The following is a 26,044-nucleotide window of genomic DNA, read 5'->3' as shown; positions in this document are numbered from 1 at the left end:
ATGCAGAGCGCCTCTCTTGCAGAGTCTGCCACTTGAGTTTGCTAAACATCTCCGTAAAGCTATCACGCTTACCAAATAACCCTGTGATGAAACGCGACGCTCTTCTTTGGATCTTCTCTATCTCCTCTGTCAACCCGACCTGGTGCGGGTCCCACACTGATGAGCAATACTCAAGTGTAGGTCGAACGAGTGTCTTGTAAGCCATCTCCTTTGTTGATGCACTACATTTTCTAAGGACTCTCCCAACGAATCTCAACCTGGCACCCGCTTTACCAACAATTAATTTTATATGAACATTCCACTTCAAGTCGTTCCGTACGCATACTCCCAGATATTTTACAGAAGTAACTGTTACCAGTGTTTGTTCTGCTATCACATAATCATACAATAAAGGATCCTTCTTTCTATGTGTTCGCAATACATTACATTTCTCTATGATGAGGGTCAGTTGCCACTCCCTGCACCAAGTGCCTGTCTGCTGCGGATCTTCCTGCATTTCGCTGCAATTTTATAATGCTCAACTTCTCTGTATACTACAGCATCACCCGCGAAAAGCCGCATGGAACTTCCGACACTATCTACTAGGTCATTTATATATATTGTGAAAAGCAAAGGTCCCATAACACGCCCCTATGGCACGCCAGAGATTAATTTAACGTTTGTAGACGTCTCTTCATTGAGAACAAGATGCTATGTTCTGCTTACTAAAAACTCTTCAATCCAGCCACACAGCTGGTCTGATATTCCGTAGGCTTTTACTTTGTTTATCAGGCGACAGTGCGGAACTGTATCGAATGCCTTCGGGAAGTCAAGGAAAATGGCATCTACGTGGGAGCCTGTATCTAATATTTTCTGGGTCTCGTGAACAAATAAAGCGAGTTGGGTCTCACACGATCGCTGTTTCCGGAATCCATGTTGATTCCTACAGAGTAGATTCTGGCTTTCCACAAAAGACATGATTAGCGAGCAAAAAACATGTTCTAAAATTCTACAACAGATCGATGTCGGAGATATAGGCCTATAGTTTTACGCATCTGCTCGACGACCCTTCTTGAAAACTGGAACTACCTGTGCTCTTTTCGAATCATTTGGAACCTTCCGTTCCTCTAGAGACTTACGGTACACGGCTGTTAGAAGGGGGGCAAGTTCTTTCGTGTACTATGTGTAGAATCGAATTGGTATCCCGTCAGGTCCAGTGGACTTTCCTCTGTTGAGTGATTTCAGTTGCTTTTCTATTCCGTGGACACTTATTTTGATGTCAGCCATTTTTTTCGTTCGTGCGAGGATTTAGAGAAGGAACTGCAGTGCGGTCTTCCTCTGTGAAACAGCTTTGGAAAAAGGTGTTTAGTATTTCAGCCTTACGCGTGTCATCCTGTGTTTTAATGCCATTATCATCCCAGAGTGTCTGGATGTGCTGTTTCGATACACTTACTGATTTAATGTAAGACCAGAACTTCCTAGGATTTTCCGTCAAGTCAGTACATAGAATTTTACTTTCGAATTCACTGAACGCTTCACTCATAGCCCTCCTGACGCTAACTTTGACATCGGTTAGCTTCTGCTTGTCTGAGAGGTTTTGGCTGCGATTAAATTTACAGTGAAGCTCTCTTTGCTTTCGCAGTAGTTTCCTAACTTTGTTGTTGAACCAAGGTGGGTTTTTCCCGTCCCTCACAGTTTTACTCGGCACGCACCTGTCTAAAACGCATTTTACGATTGCCTTGAACTTTTTCTTTAAACACTCAACATTGTCAGTGGCTGAACAGAAATTTTCATTTTGATCTGTTTGGTAGTCTGAAATCGGCCTCCTATTACTCTTGCCAAACCGATAAACCTTCCTCCCTTTTTTATATTCCTACACTCCTGGAAATGGAAAAAAGAACACATTGACACCGGTGTGTCAGACCCACCATACTTGCTCCGAACACTGCGAGAGGGCTGTACAAGCAAATCACACGCACGGCACAGCGGACACACCAAGAACCGCGGTGTTGGCCGTCGAATGGCGCTAGCTGCGCAGCATTTGTGCACCGCCGCCGTCAGTGTCAGCCAGTTTGCCGTGGCATACGGCGCTCCATCGCAGTCTTTAGCACTGGTATCACGCCGCGACAGCGTGGACGTGAACCGTATGTGCAGTTGACGGACTTTGAGCGAGGGCGTATAGTGGGCATGCGGGAGGCCGGGTGGACGTACCGCCGAATTGCTCAACACGTGGGGCGTGAGGTCTCCACAGTACATCGATGTTGTCGCCAGTGGTCGGCGGAAGGTGCACGTGCCCGTCGACCTGGGACCGGACCGCAGCAACGCACGGATGCACGCCAAGACCGTAGGATCCTACGCAGTGCCGTAGGGGACCGCACCGCCACTTCCCAGCAAATTAGGGACACTGTTGCTCCTGGGTTATCGGCGAGGACCATTCGCAACCGTCTCCATGAAGCTGGGCTACGGTCCCGCACACCGTTAGGCCGTCTTCCGCTCACGCCCCAACATCGTGCAGCCCGCCTCCAGTGGCGTCGCGACAGGCGTGAATGGAGGGACGAATGGAGACGTGTCGTCTTCAGCGATGAGAGTCGCTTCTGCCTTGGGGCCAATGATGGTCGTATGCGTGTTTGGCGCCGTGCAGGTGAGCGCCACAATCAGGACTGCATACGACCGAGGCACATAGGGCCAACACCCGGCATCATGGTGTGGGGAGCGATCTCCTACACTGGCCGTACACCACTGGTGATCGTCGAGGGGACACTGAATAGTGCACCGTACATCCAAACCGTCATCGAACCCATCGTTCTACCATTCCTAGACCGGCAAGGGAACTTGCTGTTCCAACAGGACAATGCACGTCCGCATGTATCCCGTGCCACCCAACGTGCTCTAGAAGGTGTAAGTCAACTACCCTGGCCAGCAAGATCTCCGGATCTGTCCCCCATTGAGCATGTTTGGGACTGGATGAAGCGTCGTCTCACGCGGTCTGCACGTCCAGCACGAACGCTGGTCCAACTGAGGCGCCAGGTGGAAATGGCATGGCAAGCCGTTCCACAGGACTACATCCAGCATCTCTACGATCGTCTCCATGGGAGAATAGCAGCCTGCATTGCTGCGAAAGGTGGATATACACTGTACTAGTGCCGACATTGTGCATGCTCTGTTGCCTGTGTCTATGTGCCTGTGGTTCTGTCAGTGTGATCATGTGATGTATCTGACCCCAGGAATGTGTCAATAAAGTTTTCCCTTCCTGGGACAATGAATTACCGGTGTTCTTATTTCTATTTCCAGGAGTGTATTTACCTCCATATTGAGGGATGCCGCAACGGCCTTGTGATCACTGATTCCCTGTTCTGCGCTTACAGAGTCGAAAAGTTCGGATCTGTTTGTTATCAGTAGGTCCAAGATGTTATCTCCACGAGTCTGTTCTCTGTTTATTTATTGGAGGTAATTTTCGGATAGTGCACTCAGTATAATGTCACTCGATGCTCTGTGCCTACCATCTGTCCTAAACATCTGAGTGTCCCAGTCTATATCTGGTAAATTGAAATCTCCACCTATGACTATAACATGCTGAGGAAATTTATGTTAAATGCATTCCACATTTTCTCTCAGTTGTTCTGCCACTAATGCTGCTGAGTCGGGAGGTCAGTAAAAGGGGCCAATTATTAACACAGCTCGGTTGTTGAGTATAACCTCCACCCATAATAATTCGCAGGAACTATCCACTTATATTTCACTACAGCATAAACTACTACTAACAGCAGCCGGCCGGGGTGGCCGAACGGTTCTAGGCGCTGCAGTCTGGAACCGCGCGACCGCTACGGTCGCAGGTTCGAATCCTGCCTTGGGCATGGATGTGTGTGATGTCCTTACGTTAGATAGGTTTAAGTAGTTCTAAGTTCTAGGGGACTGATGACCTTAGAAGTTAAGTCCCATAGTGCTCAGAGCCATTTGAACTACTAACAGCACAAACACGTCACCACCGGCTGTATGCAATCTATCCTTTCCAAACACCGTCTGCGCCTTTGTAAAAATTTCGGCAGAATTTATCTCTGGCTTCAACGAGCTTTCCGTACCTATAACGATTTCAGCTTCGGTGCTTTCTATCAGCGCATGAAGTTCCGGTACTTTACTAACACAGCTTCGACAGTTTACAATTACAACACCGATTGCTGCTTGGTCCCCACATGTCCTGATTTTGCCCCGCACCCTTTGAGGCTGTTGCCCTTTCTGTACTTGCCTGAGGCCATCTAACCTAAAAAAAAACGCCCAGACCACGCCACACACCCCCTGATACCCGTGTAGCCGCCTGCTGTGTGTAGTGGACTCTGACCTATCCAGCGGATCCCGAAACCCCACCACCCTATGGCGCAAGTCGAGGAACCTGCAGCCCAAACGGTCGCAGAACCATCTCAGCCTCTGATTCAGACCCTCCAATCGGCTCTGTACCAAAGGTCCACAGTCAGTCGTATCAACGATGCTGCAGATGGTGAGCTCTGCTTTCATCCTGCTAGCGAGATTGGCAGTCTTCACCAAATCAGATAGTCGCTTGAAGCCAGAGAGGATTTCCTTCGATCCATAGCGACACACATCACTGGTGCCGACAAGAGCGACCACCTGCAGATGGGTGCACCCTGTACCCTTCATGGCATCTGGAAGGACCCTTTCCACATCTGGAATTACTCCCCCCCAGTATGCACATGGAGTGCACATTGGTTTTCTTCCCCTTTCTTGCAGCCATATCCCTAAGCGGACCCATTAGGCGCCTGACATTGGAGCTCCCAACTACCAGTAAGCCCACCCACTGCGACCGCCCGGGTCTTGCAGACTGAGGGGCAACCTCTGGAACAGGACAAGCACCCATGTCTGGCCGAAGATCAGTAGCAGCCAGAGACAGACTGAAATCAGTTCATCAGACAAACTGGAGAGGCCTTCCGTTCAGCCCTCTGGAATGTCTTTCGCCCCCTGCCACACCTCGAGATGACCTCCCACTCTACCACAGGCGAGGGGTCAGCCTCAATGTGGGCAATATCATGGGCAACCACAGCCGTAGTCCGATCGGGGAATGCGAGGGACGAGCTGGCTGTCCCCTACACACCCCCGTCCGGACCCCCACAGTGATGCCCATTGCCAACAGCCTCAAGCTGTGTGACCGAAGCCAGAATTGCCTGAAGCTGGGAGGGAAGGGATGCCAACTCAGCCCACATCCGAACACAGCAGTCGCAGTCCCTATCCATGCTAAATACTGTTGTGCAAAGAATGTCTACAGAGAGCACAAACAATTCAACACAAAATTTAAACGGTTATTAAAATACAAGACTGCCTAGTAATTGCAGTAATGGTGCTACTTGCGCACTGCTGACACACTGCTTGGCGGCATAAGGCTAACTTACTGTCAGTAACGTACAAACATTATTTGAAAGCAATAAACAAATGACAGACGACTACGCGACTTTACACATCACAGATACTAAAATACAAATCTGCCCCTCCTACCTACTCCTCAAAGTGTAAAGCAAAACCTCCTCCAGTCACACCATCCACTCCAACAACACGATCCGCCCTCCCTCTACTGCAGAGGACATAATCTGTTTCATCATCATTGTGCTCCAAAAATTCCACCCTTTCCAGCGCTCCCACACCCTTTCTCAAATCACCCTCGCTGCCCGTTCCATCTTCCACTGTACCACCTATGCTACCTACTCCTACAACCAGGCCCACTTCACCTTCACCCCCCTCATCATCCTCGTCTAACTCTCTTTTCCCATGGCGTGACAACACTACAGTATCCTGTACTACAACATTCGCTCCCTGCCCACACACAAACTCCTCTTCCTCCACACCCTCCATCAGCACGGTGAGGATGCCTACGTCCTAAATGAAATCGTCCTTCAACCCTGTATCTCCAGTTCCACGTCTCCTTACACCCTTCACCACACCACGTCTGCCTGCAGCAGTTTCAAATGTTTTGCACATATACAGGGTTATTACAAATGACTGAAGCGATTTCACAGCTCTACAATAACTTTATTATTTGAGATATTTTCACAATGCTTAGCACACACATACAAAAATTCAAAAAGTTTTTTTAGGCATTCACAAATGTTCGATATGTGCCCCTTTAGTGATTCGGCAGACATCAAGCCGATAATCAAGTTCCTCCCACACTCGGCGCAGCATGTCCCCATCAATGAGTTCGAAAGCATCATTGATGCGAGCTCGCAGTTCTGGCACGTTTCTTGGTAGAGGAGGTTTAAACACTGAATCTTTCACATAACCCCACAGAAAGAAATCGCATGGGGTTAAGTCGGGAGAGCGTGGAGGCCATGACATGAATTGCTGATCATGATCTCCACCACGAGAGATCCATCGGTTTTCCAATCTCCTGTTTAAGAAATGCCGAACATCATGATGGAAGTGCGGTGGAACACCATCCTGTTGAAAGATGAAGTCAGCGCTGTCTGTCTCCAGTTGTGGCATGAGCCAATTTTCCAGCGTGTCCAGATACACGTGTCCTGTAACGTTTTTTTCGCAGAAGAAAAAGGGGCCGTAAACTTTAAACCGCGAGATTGCACAAAACACGTAAACTTTTGGTGAATTGCCAATTTTCTGCACGAATGCGAGAGGATTCTCTACCGCCCAGATTCGCACAATGTGTCTGTACACTTCACCATTAAGAAAAAATGTTGCTTCATCACTGAAAACAAGTTTCGCACTGAACGCATCCTCTTCCATGAGCTGTTGCAAACGCGCCGAAAATTCAAAGCGTTTGACTTTGTCGGGTGTCAGGGCTTGTAGCAATTATAAACGGTAAGGCTTCTGCTTTAGCCTTTTCCGTAAGATTTTCCAAACCGTCGGCTGTGGTACGTTTTTTTTTTTTTTTTCTTTATTGTAATTTTTATCACCTTACACAAGGCGGGCTGTCAGCCTTGAGATTTACAATAAGTAATAAATAGAGGGGACACAGAGAACACAATCAAAAATGGCGGGCAAAACAATGTAAACACCAAAAAACAAAAAACACGGAGCCGTTCACGCCTGACGAGAAAACATCACTGACACTAGTCGACACGGCGCACAAAACAGGGATGATGGCGATGGTACACGTGAACAGTGGCGGCGTTCCGGCGAACAAACACTAAACACAAACGAAGGCACACACATGAGACACTAAAGGCGATGACCTCCGGTGCGCGAATGTTCACTGGGCGGGTGCGAGTCTGGGGACCTGCCAAGAGAGGAGGAGGAGGAAGGGGAGTGGGAGAGCGAGAGGGGGGAGCAGAGATGCACCGGGCAGTGGAGATAGGGGGAGGGAGGAACGGGGAGGGGAAGCCCGGGGGGAGAGGGGTAGAGGGACGGGACGGGGGAAAAGGAAAGAGAAGGGAAGGGAAGAGAAGGGAGGGAGGGTGCTTAAAGGAAAGGACACCGGAAGTGGGGGGGGGCAGGGTCAAAGTTGATAGGAGGGGCAGATGGAGGGGAGGAGGACATCATCAGGGAGGGGCAGCTGGTGGAAGCCACCTTGGGAGAGGGTAAGGAGGGTGGAGAGATGCAGACCAGGCGGGACGTGGGAATACAGGCGCGGCAGCGGGCGGGGGTGGGAGAGGATCGGGGAGACGAGCGGGTGAGGAGGATCGAGTTTGCGGGAGGTGTACAGGATCCATATCCTTTCAAGGAAAAGGAGGAGGTGGGGGAGGGGATGAGATCGTACAGGATCCGCGTGGGGGAGGGGAGACGGATGCGATAGGCGAGGCGGAGAGCATGACGTTCAATGATTTGGAGGGATTTATAAAAGGTAGTTGGGGCGGAGTTCCAAGCCGGATGGGCATAACAAAGGATAGGGCGGATGAGGGACTTATAGGTGTAGAGGATGGGGGAGGGGTCCAGACCCCACGTACGGCCGGAGAGGAGCTTGAGGAGACTGAGTCGGGAGCGTGCCTTGGCTTGGATTCTCCGGAGGTGGGGAGTCCAGGAGAGGCGAGTGGTACGTTTAGCTCCCTGCTTGCTTTATTCGTCGATTTCCGCAGGGAACGCGTGAAACTTTCCCGCGCGCTCGTAATAACAGCGGCAGCCGCGAGATGGCTCAGGCCATCTAACTTGGCTACGATTTCCGTATTAACGGTCGAACGGCCCCTTTTAGCATTCTCTGTCCATAAACGGATTGCGCGCCAAACGTTATTCGGCGGCGCGGCACTCCCTGCAAGCACAGTGACTGCTTTGGCGCCAGCGGGCATACAGGGGCCATCGGCCAGCCGAACGCTTTGGCGCCTGTGGCATGGTACATGAGGGGCCGGAAGCAAGCGTCTAGATCCCTGGACCTCGAACGTGCATATGACCGCGTATGGCATTCCGGTCTCCTCTTCAAGCTCCAAACCTTCGCCCTTCCCATTAACTACGTCCGTCTGATCGGCTCCTTTCTCTCCCGCCGTCCTTCCTATGTCACCATCCATAACACAGATTCCTACACCTTTTTCCCCTCTGCCGGTGTGCCCCAAGGCTCCGTCCTCTCCCCCCTTCTGTACCTTTTGTACACGGCGGACATGCCGCCGCCGTCAGCCCCCGTCCACCTTCTCCAGTTTGCCGATGACACCGCCTTCCTTGCCCTTACCCCCACCCTACAGCGCTCCCAACACCTTCTCCAATCCCATCTTGACCGGTTCACCGCTTGGTGCAACCAGTGGTTGCTCAAGGTCAATCCCTCCAAAACCCAGGCGATCATTGTAGGCAAAACCACCCCTTCCTTCCGCCTCCTTGAATTCTATCTCAATATCTACGGCCGTCCTATCGCCCTCACTCCCACCCTTAAGTACCTTGGCGTCACCCTCGACCGTCGCCTCTCCTGGACTCCCCACCTCCGGACAATCCAAGCCAAGGCACGCTCCTGCCTCAGTCGCCTCAAGCTCCTCTCTGGCCGTACGTGGGGTCTGGACCCCTCCACCATCCTCCAAACCTATAAGTCCCTAATCCGCCCTATCCTTTGTTATTCCCATCCGGCTTGGATCTCCGCCCCCCCTACCTTTTAGAAATCCCTCCAAAACCTTGAACGTCATGCTCTCCGCCTCGCCTATTGCATCCGTCTCCCCTCCCCCACGCAGATCCTGTACAACCTCATCCCCTTCCCCCACCTCCTCCTTTTCCTTGTAAGGATACGGATCCTGTACACCTCCCGCAAACTCGATCCTCCTCACCCGCTCGTCTCCCCGATCCTCTCCCACCCCCGCCCACTGCCGCGCCTGTATTCGCACGTCCCACCCGGTCTCCATCTCTCCACCCTCCTTACCCTCTCCCAAGGTGGCTTCCGCCAGCTCCCCCTCCCTGATGATGTCCTCCGCCCCTCCATCTACCCCTCCTATCAACTTTGACCCTGCCCCACCCCCCACTTCCGGTGTCCTTTCCTTTGGGCACCCTCCCTCCCTTCTCTTCCCTTCCCTTCTCTTTCCTTTTCCCACGTCCCCTCCCTCCACCCCTCTTCCCCTGGGTTTCCCCTCCCCCTTCCGCCCTCCCACATTTCTCCTCTGCCCGTGGCATCTCTGCTCCCCCCTCTCGCTCTCCCACTCCCCTTCCTCCTCCTCCTCTCTTGGCAGGTCCCCGGACTCACACACGCATAGTGAACATTCGCGCGCCGGAAATCATCGACATCAGTATCTCGTGTGTATGCTTCGTTTTGTGTTTCATGCAGTTACGACTCCACTGTTCACATGTGCCACCGCCGTTCTCCATGTTTTGTGCGCCGTGTCCACAAGTGTTAGTGTTTTTACCGTCCAACGTGAACGGCTTCATGTTTATTGATTTGTTGTATCTTCATTTTTTGCCCGCCGTTTAGTGTATTGTCTATATCAGCTCTATGTCATGTTATTGTTCCACTTCAGGCTGAAGAGCAGCGTAATGTGCTGCTGCCGGCCCGCCTGGGTAGGTGATTAAAATAACAATAAAGGGAAAAAAAAAGCGTCTAGCGTAGCGTCTCGGGACTTGCAGACTTGCGGCACTTGAGGAGCTTGCGGGGATGTGAATCGGAGGAAATAACATGACGAGCTGCACCGAAAACGAGAAACATAGATTCTAGCCAACAGCGCCCTGTGCTCCCTGGCGAGGCGGCCACCCATCCAAGCCCAACGTCGGTGATCGGACGAGAACCGGCGTATTTGCACCCCTTTCTTACCCCGTTGCCGTTGGCGAGTGAATGCTGCAACGCGTGCTGGCAAGTCAGCTTCGGATCCTCACTTAACTTCCACACACAGTGAATATCTTCCTGGCCACGACAGTTTCCCGCCGCAGTTGGCGTCTACCTGCTCCAAGGAATGGCCTTTCGTCGCAGTGGTTGTGTTTCATCTGACAACTTTGCAGGCAACCTAAAATAACGCTTGGAAATGAGCAATTAAAGCACGAGGAGGACTGCAAACGGCCGCATGAAATTATTAAGCTCGGTTTCGATTGCAACAATTCCAATGAAATACTCACGTACACTAATTGCAGAGATAGGTAGGAATAAATAAATAAATTCGTTGTTGAATCACTACATTCGGAAAAAAAAATACACTGTATTGTTTAATATCATTTCTTTACACTTCAGAACCGTTACTACTTCAAAAACAAGCAATTTAATCTATCCTTACTTACTCCATGTCCAAGCAAAGAGGCAGAGAAGGGTGAATGTAATGCCTGCAGCAGTTTCAAATGTTTGCACATATAAAACTACTCATAGCGTCACCATAGTCATAAGATATTAATCATTTATGAAATGCCGCAAAATTAATCTGCAGCAAGCTGTGTTGCCATTAGATGGCAATGGCATTGTCTTGACAGTGCTACCAAGTAGTGGTGCAGCCTAAACGAATTAATTACTTCCCCTAAACTTTTCCATCTAGCTTAAATAATGAAGCATTATACTTTCATATGCGTGAAGGAAATATCTCCACATTCTGAATTAAAGAGAACACAAATTTCGTCCGAGCTTTCCAGATCGTGCTCGAGATGAACAGAAAAAAGAAGTGTTACCTTACCTTCAAGTGTCTTCTGTTCCATCAGCGTCCAATGGGGTAAGTTGCAGTTTTTGCTGATTATTGCCTTTCCTTAAGTCATTCAGCAAATCTCATTTGCCGTTTTGACACCGGCCGAGAAAGAGGGCGACTTTCAGGCGGAGAGGGTGGCTCGAAGGCGGTAACCCCGACATGGCCCGCCATCTCCCGGAGGGTGCAGTAACTTAACCCCAGCAACGGCCGGCGCCGCGAGTCGCGATGTCTTCCGCACGAAAACTGCATCGCTGTCTGCAGAAGGCCGTTATTGCGCCTGTCTGCCTGCTAACTCGACGGCCAACAGCGCGTTTCTCAGGAAGCAAGTACATTCACGGCACCATGCTCTTCGCCGAATGCGACAACGTCAAGAGTTCTCGTTCCACTACGATAGCGCGACGCATTACAAATATTCGCCTGTGGCCGAGGAGAAGCATACTTACCTGGCGTAGAGGATACCGTGATCATGAAGGCGGTTCCTCCGGGGTGAGGCTTGTCCATTGCACTTCGGTCGAGCTGACCCCCGCGATTACTCCAAATGCGAGTAACTCGGGCGCATAATTTTTGGTAGTCGGGACTGCGTTCGCGCTGTCCCGGTGCTAATCTCCATTACAATCAAAGCTTCTCCTCGTGTTGGGCGATAACTACTGTACTGTGGGTAATTTACCAGCCTCTCATAACCGATGATGCCTCCACTAGAAGCGACAAAATACACTAGGAAACGGCGTCGAAAGCCAGAGCCAGCGCACTGCTCTTCAACCGCGTGGCACGCGCGCTCGTAATAACAGCGGCAGCCGCGAGATGGCTCAGGCCATCTAACTTGGCTACGATTTCCGTATTAACGGTCGAACGGCCCCTTTTAGCATTCTCTGTCCATAAACGGATTGCGCGCCAAACGTTATTCGGCGGCGCGGCATTCCCTGCAAGCACAGTGACTGCTGTGGCGCGAGCGGGGAGTACAGGGGCCATCGGCCAGCCGAACGCTTTGGCGCCTGTGGCATGGTACATGAGGGGCCGGAAGCAAGCGTCTAGCGTAGCGTCTCGGGACTTGCAGACTTGCGGCACTTGAGGAGCTTGCGGGGATGTGAATCGGAGGAAATAGCATGACGAGCTGCACCGAAAACGAGGAACATAGATTCTAGCCAACAGCGCCCTGTGCTCCCAGGCGAGGCGGCCACCCATCCAAGCCCAACGTCGGTGATCGGACGAGAACCGGCGTATTTGCACCCTTTTCTTACCCCGTTGCCGTTGGCGAGTGAATGCTGCAACGTGTGCTGGCAAGTCAGCTTCGGATCCTCACTCAACTTCCACACACAGTGAATATCTTCCTGGCCACGACAGTTTCCCGCCGCAGTTGGCGTCTACCTGCTCCAAGGAATGGCCTTTCGTCGCAGTGGTTGTGTTTCATCTGACAACTTTGCAGGCAACCTAAAATAACGCTTGGAAATGAGCAATTAAAGCACGAGGAGGACTGCAAACGGCCGCATGAAATTATTAAGCTCGGTTTCGATTGCAACAATTCCAATGAAATACTCACGTACACTAATTGCAGAGATAGGTAGGAATAAATAAATAAATTCGTTGTTGAATCACTACATTCGGAAAAAAAAAATACACTGTATTGTTTAAAATCATTTCTTTACACTTCAGAACCGTTACTACTTCAAAAACAAGCAATTTAATTTATCCTTACTTACTCCATGTCCAAGCAAAGAGGCAGAGAAGGGTGAATGTAATGCCTGCAGCAGTTTCAAATGTTTGCACATATAAAACTACTCATAGCGTCACCATAGTCATAAGATATTAATCATTTATGAAATGCCGCAAAATTAATCTGCAGCAAGCTGTGTTGCCATTAGATGGCAATGGCATTGTCTTGACAGTGCTACCAAGTAGTGGTGCAGCCTAAACGAATTAATTACTTTCCCTAAACTTTTCAATCTAGCTTAAATAATGAAGCATTATACTTTCATATGCGTGAAGGAAATATCTCCACATTCTGAATTAAAGAGAACACAAATTTCGTCCGAGCTTTCCAGATCGTGCTCGAGATGAACAGAAAAAAGAAGTGTTACCTTACCTTCAAGTGTCTTCTGTTCCATCAGCGTCCAATGGGGTAAGTTGCAGTTTTTGCTGATTATTGCCTTCCCTTAAGAGCCTGCTGACGTGATGTTTGTCCCTCGTGTACAACACCCACGAGTGCATACAGCTTCCTTAGAACATCTGATAGTCTGAGCTTGGTCCTTCGGTTGCTCAGCGACAGACAAGGGCGATTGACAATGCTGCCGTATTTCCTAGCACTATGGGCTCCCACGGAGGGAGCAAAGGTAAGAGAAATAATTGATTTTGTGGCTTGCACTGTGGCGGGAAGAAACAGTCATTCAGCAAATCTCATTTGCCGTTTTGACACCGGCCGAGAAAGAGGGCGACTTTCAGGCGGAGAGGGTGGCTCGAAGGCGGTAACCCCGACATGGCCCGCCATCTCCCGGAGGGTGCAGTAACTTAACCCCAGCAACGGCCGGCGCCGCGAGTCGCGATGTCTTCCGCACGAAAACTGCATCGCTGTCTGCAGAAGGCCGTTATTGCGCCTGTCTGCCTGCTAACTCGACGGCCAACAGCGCGTTTCTCAGGAAGCAAGTACATTCACGGCACCATGCTCTTCGCCGAATGCGACAACGTCAAGAGTTCTCGTTCCACTACGATAGCGCGACGCATTACAAATATTCGCCTGTGGCCGAGGAGAAGCATACTTACCTGGCGTAGAGGATACCGTGATCATGAAGGCGGTTCCTCCGGGGTGAGGCTTGTCCATTGCACTTCGGTCGAGCTGACCCCCGCGATTACTCCAAATGCGAGTAACTCGGGCGCATAATTTTTGGTAGTCGGGACTGCGTTCGCGCTGTCCCGGTGCTAATCTCCATTACAATCAAAGCTTCTCCTCGTGTTGGGCGATAACTACTGTACTGTGGGTAATTTACCAGCCTCTCATAACCGATGATGCCTCCACTAGAAGCGACAAAATACACTAGGAAACGGCGTCGAAAGCCAGAGCCAGCGCACTGCTCTTCAACCGCGTGGCACGCGCGCTCGTAATAACAGCGGCAGCCGCGAGATGGCTCAGGCCATCTAACTTGGCTACGATTTCCGTATTAACGGTCGAACGGCCCCTTTTAGCATTCTCTGTCCATAAACGGATTGCGCGCCAAACGTTATTCGGCGGCGCGGCATTCCCTGCAAGCACAGTGACTGCTGTGGCGCGAGCGGGGAGTACAGGGGCCATCGGCCAGCCGAACGCTTTGGCGCCTGTGGCATGGTACATGAGGGGCCGGAAGCAAGCGTCTAGCGTAGCGTCTCGGGACTTGCAGACTTGCGGCACTTGAGGAGCTTGCGGGGATGTGAATCGGAGGAAATAGCATGACGAGCTGCACCGAAAACGAGGAACATAGATTCTAGCCAACAGCGCCCTGTGCTCCCAGGCGAGGCGGCCACCCATCCAAGCCCAACGTCGGTGATCGGACGAGAACCGGCGTATTTGCACCCTTTTCTTACCCCGTTGCCGTTGGCGAGTGAATGCTGCAACGTGTGCTGGCAAGTCAGCTTCGGATCCTCACTCAACTTCCACACACAGTGAATATCTTCCTGGCCACGACAGTTTCCCGCCGCAGTTGGCGTCTACCTGCTCCAAGGAATGGCCTTTCGTCGCAGTGGTTGTGTTTCATCTGACAACTTTGCAGGCAACCTAAAATAACGCTTGGAAATGAGCAATTAAAGCACGAGGAGGACTGCAAACGGCCGCATGAAATTATTAAGCTCGGTTTCGATTGCAACAATTCCAATGAAATACTCACGTACACTAATTGCAGAGATAGGTAGGAATAAATAAATAAATTCGTTGTTGAATCACTACATTCGGAAAAAAAAAATACACTGTATTGTTTAAAATCATTTCTTTACACTTCAGAACCGTTACTACTTCAAAAACAAGCAATTTAATTTATCCTTACTTACTCCATGTCCAAGCAAAGAGGCAGAGAAGGGTGAATGTAATGCCTGCAGCAGTTTCAAATGTTTGCACATATAAAACTACTCATAGCGTCACCATAGTCATAAGATATTAATCATTTATGAAATGCCGCAAAATTAATCTGCAGCAAGCTGTGTTGCCATTAGATGGCAATGGCATTGTCTTGACAGTGCTACCAAGTAGTGGTGCAGCCTAAACGAATTAATTACTTTCCCTAAACTTTTCAATCTAGCTTAAATAATGAAGCATTATACTTTCATATGCGTGAAGGAAATATCTCCACATTCTGAATTAAAGAGAACACAAATTTCGTCCGAGCTTTCCAGATCGTGCTCGAGATGAACAGAAAAAAGAAGTGTTACCTTACCTTCAAGTGTCTTCTGTTCCATCAGCGTCCAATGGGGTAAGTTGCAGTTTTTGCTGATTATTGCCTTCCCTTAAGAGCCTGCTGACGTGATGTTTGTCCCTCGTGTACAACACCCACGAGTGCATACAGCTTCCTTAGAACATCTGATAGTCTGAGCTTGGTCCTTCGGTTGCTCAGCGACAGACAAGGGCGATTGACAATGCTGCCGTATTTCCTAGCACTATGGGCTCCCACGGAGGGAGCAAAGGTAAGAGAAATAATTGATTTTGTGGCTTGCACTGTGGCGGGAAGAAACAGTCATTCAGCAAATCTCATTTGCCGTTTTGACACCGGCCGAGAAAGAGGGCGACTTTCAGGCGGAGAGGGTGGCTCGAAGGCGGTAACCCCGACATGGCCCGCCATCTCCCGGAGGGTGCAGTAACTTAACCCCAGCAACGGCCGGCGCCGCGAGTCGCGATGTCTTCCGCACGAAAACTGCATCGCTTTCTGCAGAAGGCCGTTATTGCGCCTGTCTGCCTGCTAACTCGACGGCCAACAGCGCGTTTCTCAGGAAGCAAGTACATTCACGGCACCATGCTCTTCGCCGAATGCGACAACGTCAAGAGTTCTCGTTCCACTACGGTAGCGCGACGCATTACAAATATTCGCCTGTGGCCGAGGAGAAGCATACTTACCTGGCGTAGAGGATACCGTGATCATGAAGGCGGTTCCTCCGGGGTGAGGCTTGTCCATTGCACTTCGGTCGAGCTGACCCCCGCGATTACTCCAAATGCGAGTAACTCGGGCGCATAATTTTTGGTAGTCGGGACTGCGTTCGCGCTGTCCCGGTGCTAATCTCCATTACAATCAAAGCTTCTCCTCGTGTTGGGCGATAACTACTGTACTGTGAGTGATTTACCAGCTTCTCATAACCGATGATGCCTCCACTAGAAGCGACAAAATACACTAGGAAACGGCGTCGAAAGCCAGAGCCAGCGCACTGCTCTTCAACCGCGTGGCACGCGCGCTCGTAATAACAGCGGCAGCCGCGAGATGGCTCAGGCCATCTAACTTGGCTACGATTTCCGTATTAACGGTCGAACGGCCCCTTTTAGCATTCTCTGTCCATAAACGGATTGCGCGCCAAACGTTATTCGGCGGCGCGGCATTCCCTGCAAGCACAGTGACTGCTGTGGCGCGAGCGGGGAGTACAGGGGCCATCGGCCAGCCGAACGCTTTGGCGCCTGTGGCATGGTACATGAGGGGCCGGAAGCAAGCGTCTAGCGTAGCGTCTCGGGACTTGCAGACTTGCGGCACTTGAGGAGCTTGCGGGGATGTGAATCGGAGGAAATAGCATGACGAGCTGCACCGAAAACGAGGAACATAGATTCTAGCCAACAGCGCCCTGTGCTCCCAGGCGAGGCGGCCACCCATCCAAGCCCAACGTCGGTGATCGGACGAGAACCGGCGTATTTGCACCCTTTTCTTACCCCGTTGCCGTTGGCGAGTGAATGCTGCAACGTGTGCTGGCAAGTCAGCTTCGGATCCTCACTCAACTTCCACACACAGTGAATATCTTCCTGGCCACGACAGTTTCCCGCCGCAGTTGGCGTCTACCTGCTCCAAGGAATGGCCTTTCGTCGCAGTGGTTGTGTTTCATCTGACAACTTTGCAGGCAACCTAAAATAACGCTTGGAAATGAGCAATTAAAGCACGAGGAGGACTGCAAACGGCCGCATGAAATTATTAAGCTCGGTTTCGATTGCAACAATTCCAATGAAATACTCACGTACACTAATTGCAGAGATAGGTAGGAATAAATAAATAAATTCGTTGTTGAATCACTACATTCGGAAAAAAAAAATACACTGTATTGTTTAAAATCATTTCTTTACACTTCAGAACCGTTACTACTTCAAAAACAAGCAATTTAATTTATCCTTACTTACTCCATGTCCAAGCAAAGAGGCAGAGAAGGGTGAATGTAATGCCTGCAGCAGTTTCAAATGTTTGCACATATAAAACTACTCATAGCGTCACCATAGTCATAAGATATTAATCATTTATGAAATGCCGCAAAATTAATCTGCAGCAAGCTGTGTTGCCATTAGATGGCAATGGCATTGTCTTGACAGTGCTACCAAGTAGTGGTGCAGCCTAAACGAATTAATTACTTTCCCTAAACTTTTCAATCTAGCTTAAATAATGAAGCATTATACTTTCATATGCGTGAAGGAAATATCTCCACATTCTGAATTAAAGAGAACACAAATTTCGTCCGAGCTTTCCAGATCGTGCTCGAGATGAACAGAAAAAAGAAGTGTTACCTTACCTTCAAGTGTCTTCTGTTCCATCAGCGTCCAATGGGGTAAGTTGCAGTTTTTGCTGATTATTGCCTTCCCTTAAGAGCCTGCTGACGTGATGTTTGTCCCTCGTGTACAACACCCACGAGTGCATACAGCTTCCTTAGAACATCTGATAGTCTGAGCTTGGTCCTTCGGTTGCTCAGCGACAGACAAGGGCGATTGACAATGCTGCCGTATTTCCTAGCACTATGGGCTCCCACGGAGGGAGCAAAGGTAAGAGAAATAATTGATTTTGTGGCTTGCACTGTGGCGGGAAGAAACAGTCATTCAGCAAATCTCATTTGCCGTTTTGACACCGGCCGAGAAAGAGGGCGACTTTCAGGCGGAGAGGGTGGCTCGAAGGCGGTAACCCCGACATGGCCCGCCATCTCCCGGAGGGTGCAGTAACTTAACCCCAGCAACGGCCGGCGCCGCGAGTCGCGATGTCTTCCGCACGAAAACTGCATCGCTGTCTGCAGAAGGCCGTTATTGCGCCTGTCTGCCTGCTAACTCGACGGCCAACAGCGCGTTTCTCAGGAAGCAAGTACATTCACGGCACCATGCTCTTCGCCGAATGCGACAACGTCAAGAGTTCTCGTTCCACTACGATAGCGCGACGCATTACAAATATTCGCCTGTGGCCGAGGAGAAGCATACTTACCTGGCGTAGAGGATACCGTGATCATGAAGGCGGTTCCTCCGGGGTGAGGCTTGTCCATTGCACTTCGGTCGAGCTGACCCCCGCGATTACTCCAAATGCGAGTAACTCGGGCGCATAATTTTTGGTAGTCGGGACTGCGTTCGCGCTGTCCCGGTGCTAATCTCCATTACAATCAAAGCTTCTCCTCGTGTTGGGCGATAACTACTGTACTGTGGGTAATTTACCAGCCTCTCATAACCGATGATGCCTCCACTAGAAGCGACAAAATACACTAGGAAACGGCGTCGAAAGCCAGAGCCAGCGCACTGCTCTTCAACCGCGTGGCACGCGCGCTCGTAATAACAGCGGCAGCCGCGAGATGGCTCAGGCCATCTAACTTGGCTACGATTTCCGTATTAACGGTCGAAACGGCCCCTTTTAGCATTCTCTGTCCATAAACGGATTGCGCGCCAAACGTTATTCGGCGGCGCGGCATTCCCTGCAAGCACAGTGACTGCTGTGGCGCGAGCGGGGAGTACAGGGGCCATCGGCCAGCCGAACGCTTTGGCGCCTGTGGCATGGTACATGAGGGGCCGGAAGCAAGCGTCTAGCGTAGCGTCTCGGGACTTGCAGACTTGCGGCACTTGAGGAGCTTGCGGGGATGTGAATCGGAGGAAATAGCATGACGAGCTGCACCGAAAACGAGGAACATAGATTCTAGCCAACAGCGCCCTGTGCTCCCAGGCGAGGCGGCCACCCATGCCAAGCCCAACGTCGGTGATCGGACGAGAACCGGCGTATTTGCACCCTTTTTCTTACCCCGTTGCCGTTGGCGAGTGAATGCTGCAACGTGTGCTGGCAAGTCAGCTTCGGATCCTCACTCAACTTCCACACACAGTGAATATCTTCCTGCCACGACAGTTTCCCGCCGCAGTTGGCGTCTACCTGCTCCAAGGAATGGCCTTTCGTCGCAGTGGTTGTGTTTCATCTGACAACTTTGCAGGCAACCTAAAATAACGCTTGGAAATGAGCAATTAAAGCACGAGGAGGACTGCAAACGGCCGCATGAAATTATTAAGCTCGGTTTCGATTGCAACAATTCCAATGAAATACTCACGTACACTAATTGCAGAGATAGGTAGGAATAAATAAAATAAATTCGTTGTTGAATCACTACATTCGGAAAAAAAAAATACACTGTATTGTTTAAAATCATTTCTTTACACTTCAGAACCGTTACTACTTCAAAAACAAGCAATTTAATTTATCCTTACTTACTCCATGTCCAAGCAAAGAGGCAGAGAAGGGTGAATGTAATGCCTGCAGCAGTTTCAAATGTTTGCACATATAAAACTACTCATAGCGTCACCATAGTCATAAGATATTAATCATTTATGAAATGCCGCAAAATTAATCTGCAGCAAGCTGTGTTGCCATTAGATGGCAATGGCATTGTCTTGACAGTGCTACCAAGTAGTGGTGCAGCCTAAACGAATTAATTACTTTCCCTAAACTTTTCAATCTAGCTTAAATAATGAAGCATTATACTTTCATATGCGTGAAGGAAATATCTCCACATTCTGAATTAAAGAGAACACAAATTTCGTCCGAGCTTTCCAGATCGTGCTCGAGATGAACAGAAAAAAGAAGTGTTACCTTACCTTCAAGTGTCTTCTGTTCCATCAGCGTCCAATGGGGTAAGTTGCAGTTTTTGCTGATTATTGCCTTCCCTTAAGAGCCTGCTGACGTGATGTTTGTCCCTCGTGTACAACACCCACGAGTGCATACAGCTTCCTTAGAACATCTGATAGTCTGAGCTTGGTCCTTCGGTTGCTCAGCGACAGACAAGGGCGATTGACAATGCTGCCGTATTTCCTAGCACTATGGGCTCCCACGGAGGGAGCAAAGGTAAGAGAAATAATTGATTTTGTGGCTTGCACTGTGGCGGGAAGAAACAGTCATTCAGCAAATCTCATTTGCCGTTTTGACACCGGCCGAGAAAGAGGGCGACTTTCAGGCGGAGAGGGTGGCTCGAAGGCGGTAACCCCGACATGGCCCGCCATCTCCCGGAGGGTGCAGTAACTTAACCCCAGCAACGGCCGGCGCCGCGAGTCGCGATGTCTTCCGCACGAAAACTGCATCGCTGTCTGCAGAAGGCCGTTATTGCGCCTGTCTGCCTGCTAACTCGACGGCCAACAGCGCGTTTCTCAGGAAGCAAGTACATTCACGGCACCATGCTCTTCGCCGAATGCGACAACGTCAAGAGTTCTCGTTCCACTACGATAGCGCGACGCATTACAAATATTCGCCTGTGGCCGAGGAGAAGCATACTTACCTGGCGTAGAGGATACCGTGATCATGAAGGCGGTTCCTCCGGGGTGAGGCTTGTCCATTGCACTTCGGTCGAGCTGACCCCCGCGATTACTCCAAATGCGAGTAACTCGGGCGCATAATTTTTGGTAGTCGGGACTGCGTTCGCGCTGTCCCGGTGCTAATCTCCATTACAATCAAAGCTTCTCCTCGTGTTGGGCGATAACTACTGTACTGTGGGTAATTTACCAGCCTCTCATAACCGATGATGCCTCCACTAGAAGCGACAAAATACACTAGGAAACGGCGTCGAAAGCCAGAGCCAGCGCACTGCTCTTCAACCGCGTGGCACGCGCGCTCGTAATAACAGCGGCAGCCGCGAGATGGCTCAGGCCATCTAACTTGGCTACGATTTCCGTATTAACGGTCGAACGGCCCCTTTTAGCATTCTCTGTCCATAAACGGATTGCGCGCCAAACGTTATTCGGCGGCGCGGCATTCCCTGCAAGCACAGTGACTGCTGTGGCGCGAGCGGGGAGTACAGGGGCCATCGGCCAGCCGAACGCTTTGGCGCCTGTGGCATGGTACATGAGGGGCCGGAAGCAAGCGTCTAGCGTAGCGTCTCGGGACTTGCAGACTTGCGGCACTTGAGGAGCTTGCGGGGATGTGAATCGGAGGAAATAGCATGACGAGCTGCACCGAAAACGAGGAACATAGATTCTAGCCAACAGCGCCCTGTGCTCCCAGGCGAGGCGGCCACCCATCCAAGCCCAACGTCGGTGATCGGACGAGAACCGGCGTATTTGCACCCTTTTCTTACCCCGTTGCCGTTGGCGAGTGAATGCTGCAACGTGTGCTGGCAAGTCAGCTTCGGATCCTCACTCAACTTCCACACACAGTGAATATCTTCCTGGCCACGACAGTTTCCCGCCGCAGTTGGCGTCTACCTGCTCCAAGGAATGGCCTTTCGTCGCAGTGGTTGTGTTTCATCTGACAACTTTGCAGGCAACCTAAAATAACGCTTGGAAATGAGCAATTAAAGCACGAGGAGGACTGCAAACGGCCGCATGAAATTATTAAGCTCGGTTTCGATTGCAACAATTCCAATGAAATACTCACGTACACTAATTGCAGAGATAGGTAGGAATAAATAAATAAATTCGTTGTTGAATCACTACATTCGGAAAAAAAAAATACACTGTATTGTTTAAAATCATTTCTTTACACTTCAGAACCGTTACTACTTCAAAAACAAGCAATTTAATTTATCCTTACTTACTCCATGTCCAAGCAAAGAGGCAGAGAAGGGTGAATGTAATGCCTGCAGCAGTTTCAAATGTTTGCACATATAAAACTACTCATAGCGTCACCATAGTCATAAGATATTAATCATTTATGAAATGCCGCAAAATTAATCTGCAGCAAGCTGTGTTGCCATTAGATGGCAATGGCATTGTCTTGACAGTGCTACCAAGTAGTGGTGCAGCCTAAACGAATTAATTACTTTCCCTAAACTTTTCAATCTAGCTTAAATAATGAAGCATTATACTTTCATATGCGTGAAGGAAATATCTCCACATTCTGAATTAAAGAGAACACAAATTTCGTCCGAGCTTTCCAGATCGTGCTCGAGATGAACAGAAAAAAGAAGTGTTACCTTACCTTCAAGTGTCTTCTGTTCCATCAGCGTCCAATGGGGTAAGTTGCAGTTTTTGCTGATTATTGCCTTCCCTTAAGAGCCTGCTGACGTGATGTTTGTCCCTCGTGTACAACACCCACGAGTGCATACAGCTTCCTTAGAACATCTGATAGTCTGAGCTTGGTCCTTCGGTTGCTCAGCGACAGACAAGGGCGATTGACAATGCTGCCGTATTTCCTAGCACTATGGGCTCCCACGGAGGGAGCAAAGGTAAGAGAAATAATTGATTTTGTGGCTTGCACTGTGGCGGGAAGAAACAGTCATTCAGCAAATCTCATTTGCCGTTTTGACACCGGCCGAGAAAGAGGGCGACTTTCAGGCGGAGAGGGTGGCTCGAAGGCGGTAACCCCGACATGGCCCGCCATCTCCCGGAGGGTGCAGTAACTTAACCCCAGCAACGGCCGGCGCCGCGAGTCGCGATGTCTTCCGCACGAAAACTGCATCGCTTTCTGCAGAAGGCCGTTATTGCGCCTGTCTGCCTGCTAACTCGACGGCCAACAGCGCGTTTCTCAGGAAGCAAGTACATTCACGGCACCATGCTCTTCGCCGAATGCGACAACGTCAAGAGTTCTCGTTCCACTACGGTAGCGCGACGCATTACAAATATTCGCCTGTGGCCGAGGAGAAGCATACTTACCTGGCGTAGAGGATACCGTGATCATGAAGGCGGTTCCTCCGGGGTGAGGCTTGTCCATTGCACTTCGGTCGAGCTGACCCCGCGATTACTCCAAATGCGAGTAACTCGGGCGCATAATTTTTGGTAGTCGGGACTGCGTTCGCGCTGTCCCGGTGCTAATCTCCATTACAATCAAAGCTTCTCCTCGTGTTGGGCGATAACTACTGTACTGTGAGTGATTTACCAGCTTCTCATAACCGATGATGCCTCCACTAGAAGCGACAAAATACACTAGGAAACGGCGTCGAAAGCCAGAGCCAGCGCACTGCTCTTCAACCGCGTGGCACGCGCGCTCGTAATAACAGCGGCAGCCGCGAGATGGCTCACGCCATCTAACTTGGCTACGATTTCCGTATTAACGGTCGAACGGCCCCTTTTAGCATTCTCTGTCCATAAACGGATTGCGCGCCAAACGTTATTCGGCGGCGCGGCATTCCCTGCAAGCACAGTGACTGCTGTGGCGCGAGCGGGGAGTACAGGGGGCCATCGGCCAGCCGAACGCTTTGGCGCCTGTGGCATGGTACATGAGGGGCCGGAAGCAAGCGTCTAGCGTAGCGTCTCGGGACTTGCAGACTTGCGGCACTTGAGGAGCTTGCGGGGATGTGAATCGGAGGAAATAGCATGACGAGCTGCACCGAAAACGAGGAACATAGATTCTAGCCAACAGCGCCCTGTGCTCCCAGGCGAGGCGGCCACCCATCCAAGCCCAACGTCGGTGATCGGACGAGAACCGGCGTATTTGCACCCTTTTCTTACCCCGTTGCCGTTGGCGAGTGAATGCTGCAACGTGTGCTGGCAAGTCAGCTTCGGATCCTCACTCAACTTCCACACACAGTGAATATCTTCCTGGCCACGACAGTTTCCCGCCGCAGTTGGCGTCTACCTGCTCCAAGGAATGGCCTTTCGTCGCAGTGGTTGTGTTTCATCTGACAACTTTGCAGGCAACCTAAAATAACGCTTGGAAATGAGCAATTAAAGCACGAGGAGGACTGCAAACGGCCGCATGAAATTATTAAGCTCGGTTTCGATTGCAACAATTCCAATGAAATACTCACGTACACTAATTGCAGAGATAGGTAGGAATAAATAAATAAATTCGTTGTTGAATCACTACATTCGGAAAAAAAAAATACACTGTATTGTTTAAAATCATTTCTTTACACTTCAGAACCGTTACTACTTCAAAAACAAGCAATTTAATTTATCCTTACTTACTCCATGTCCAAGCAAAGAGGCAGAGAAGGGTGAATGTAATGCCTGCAGCAGTTTCAAATGTTTGCACATATAAAACTACTCATAGCGTCACCATAGTCATAAGATATTAATCATTTATGAAATGCCGCAAAATTAATCTGCAGCAAGCTGTGTTGCCATTAGATGGGCAATGGCATTGTCTTGACAGTGCTACCAAGTAGTGGTGCAGCCTAAACGAATTAATTACTTTCCCTAAACTTTTCAATCTAGCTTAAATAATGAAGCATTATACTTTCATATGCGTGAAGGAAATATCTCCACATTCTGAATTAAAGAGAACACAAATTTCGTCCGAGCTTTCCAGATCGTGCTCGAGATGAACAGAAAAAAGAAGTGTTACCTTACCTTCAAGTGTCTTCTGTTCCATCAGCGTCCAATGGGGTAAGTTGCAGTTTTTGCTGATTATTGCCTTCCCTTAAGAGCCTGCTGACGTGATGTTTGTCCCTCGTGTACAACACCCACGAGTGCATACAGCTTCCTTAGAACATCTGATAGTCTGAGCTTGGTCCTTCGGTTGCTCAGCGACAGACAAGGGCGATTGACAATGCTGCCGTATTTCCTAGCACTATGGGCTCCCACGGAGGGAGGCAAAGGTAAGAGAAATAATTGATTTTGTGGCTTGCACTGTGGCGGGAAGAAACAGTCATTCAGCAAATCTCATTTGCCGTTTTGACACCGGCCGAGAAAGAGGGCGACTTTCAGGCGGAGAGGGTGGCTCGAAGGCGGTAACCCCGACATGGCCCGCCATCTCCCGGAGGGTGCAGTAACTTAACCCCAGCAACGGCCGGCGCCGCGAGTCGCGATGTCTTCCGCACGAAAACTGCATCGCTTTCTGCAGAAGGCCGTTATTGCGCCTGTCTGCCTGCTAACTCGACGGCCAACAGCGCGTTTCTCAGGAAGCAAGTACATTCACGGCACCATGCTCTTCGCCGAATGCGACAACGTCAAGAGTTCTCGTTCCACTACGGTAGCGCGACGCATTACAAATATTCGCCTGTGGCCGAGGAGAAGCATACTTACCTGGCGTAGAGGATACCGTGATCATGAAGGCGGTTCCTCCGGGGTGAGGCTTGTCCATTGCACTTCGGTCGAGCTGACCCCCGCGATTACTCCAAATGCGAGTAACTCGGGCGCATAATTTTTTTCTTACCTTTATCTGCGCTATGATAACGCTCTTAGCACTGCTCTGTGTTAGTGCTTTAAATTGTATCGTTAGCATACAGCTATTGTGCATAGATATTACTTAGCATGCATTTTAATTAAATCGAATATGACTGAGACAATAACGTCTTGAGCCAAATAATTAATCAAAACCGATATGGATCTGGGAACTGGTATTGACTTGTGGTAACTAACAATATGGTACTAACTTTAAAACTTGTATTTTGACAGAATGAAAATTAATAATGCTGACAATTAACATACAATAAACTGATTATACATTAACAATTAACTTTACAAAATCATTGGCTGTGCTGTGAGTGCTAGACATTGTCTCAATCATTACTTATGAATACACGCATTGCATTGGTAACAAAACAACTTTCTTTACCTTAATTATTTCCAGTATGGTATCTTGCAAATAAAAATCATTACTGCCTGTAGCGAGAAAGAATATATCCTGCAACCATGAGATAGAACACGTCTTTACACTTGAGAGTTCTCCATACGGCTCTCTATCTAAAGTTACTCTAACTGACACGTCTTTACACTTGAGAGTCCTACATACTTCTCTGTATCTAAGTTACTCTAACAGCGATCG

The 26,044-nt window shown here is 49.8% G+C and overlaps 6 non-coding genes and 1 pseudogene across 6 annotated transcripts; all 7 read left to right on the top strand.

Annotated features, from left to right (window-relative positions):
• Positions 1-11,423: 11,423 nt before the first annotated feature.
• LOC126420299 (U1 spliceosomal RNA) lies at positions 11,424-11,586 on the top strand. Its single transcript, XR_007576057.1, has one exon. It is a non-coding gene; the product is annotated as a U1 spliceosomal RNA (small nuclear RNA).
• A 2,148-nt stretch (positions 11,587-13,734) lies between these two features.
• LOC126420288 (U1 spliceosomal RNA) lies at positions 13,735-13,897 on the top strand. The gene has a single exon (XR_007576056.1). It is a non-coding gene; the product is annotated as a U1 spliceosomal RNA (small nuclear RNA).
• Positions 13,898-16,045: 2,148 nt separating this feature from the next.
• Positions 16,046-16,208, top strand: LOC126420266 (U1 spliceosomal RNA). Its single transcript, XR_007576055.1, has one exon. It is a non-coding gene; the product is annotated as a U1 spliceosomal RNA (small nuclear RNA).
• A 2,148-nt stretch (positions 16,209-18,356) lies between these two features.
• LOC126420255 (U1 spliceosomal RNA) lies at positions 18,357-18,519 on the top strand. The gene has a single exon (XR_007576054.1). It is a non-coding gene; the product is annotated as a U1 spliceosomal RNA (small nuclear RNA).
• A 2,151-nt stretch (positions 18,520-20,670) lies between these two features.
• On the top strand, positions 20,671-20,833 carry LOC126420244 (U1 spliceosomal RNA). Its single transcript, XR_007576053.1, has one exon. It is a non-coding gene; the product is annotated as a U1 spliceosomal RNA (small nuclear RNA).
• A 2,148-nt stretch (positions 20,834-22,981) lies between these two features.
• Positions 22,982-23,143, top strand: LOC126420310 (U1 spliceosomal RNA). Its single transcript, XR_007576058.1, has one exon. It is a non-coding gene; the product is annotated as a U1 spliceosomal RNA (small nuclear RNA).
• Positions 23,144-25,294: 2,151 nt separating this feature from the next.
• Positions 25,295-25,432, top strand: LOC126420332 (U1 spliceosomal RNA; annotated as a pseudogene).
• The last annotated feature ends 612 nt before the right edge of the window (positions 25,433-26,044 follow it).

Source organism: Schistocerca serialis, chromosome 1, assembly GCF_023864345.2.
Source record: "Schistocerca serialis cubense isolate TAMUIC-IGC-003099 chromosome 1, iqSchSeri2.2, whole genome shotgun sequence".
NCBI classification, from domain to species: Eukaryota; Metazoa; Arthropoda; class Insecta; order Orthoptera; family Acrididae; genus Schistocerca; species Schistocerca serialis.
This window is presented reverse-complemented; position numbering and strand designations above follow the sequence as displayed.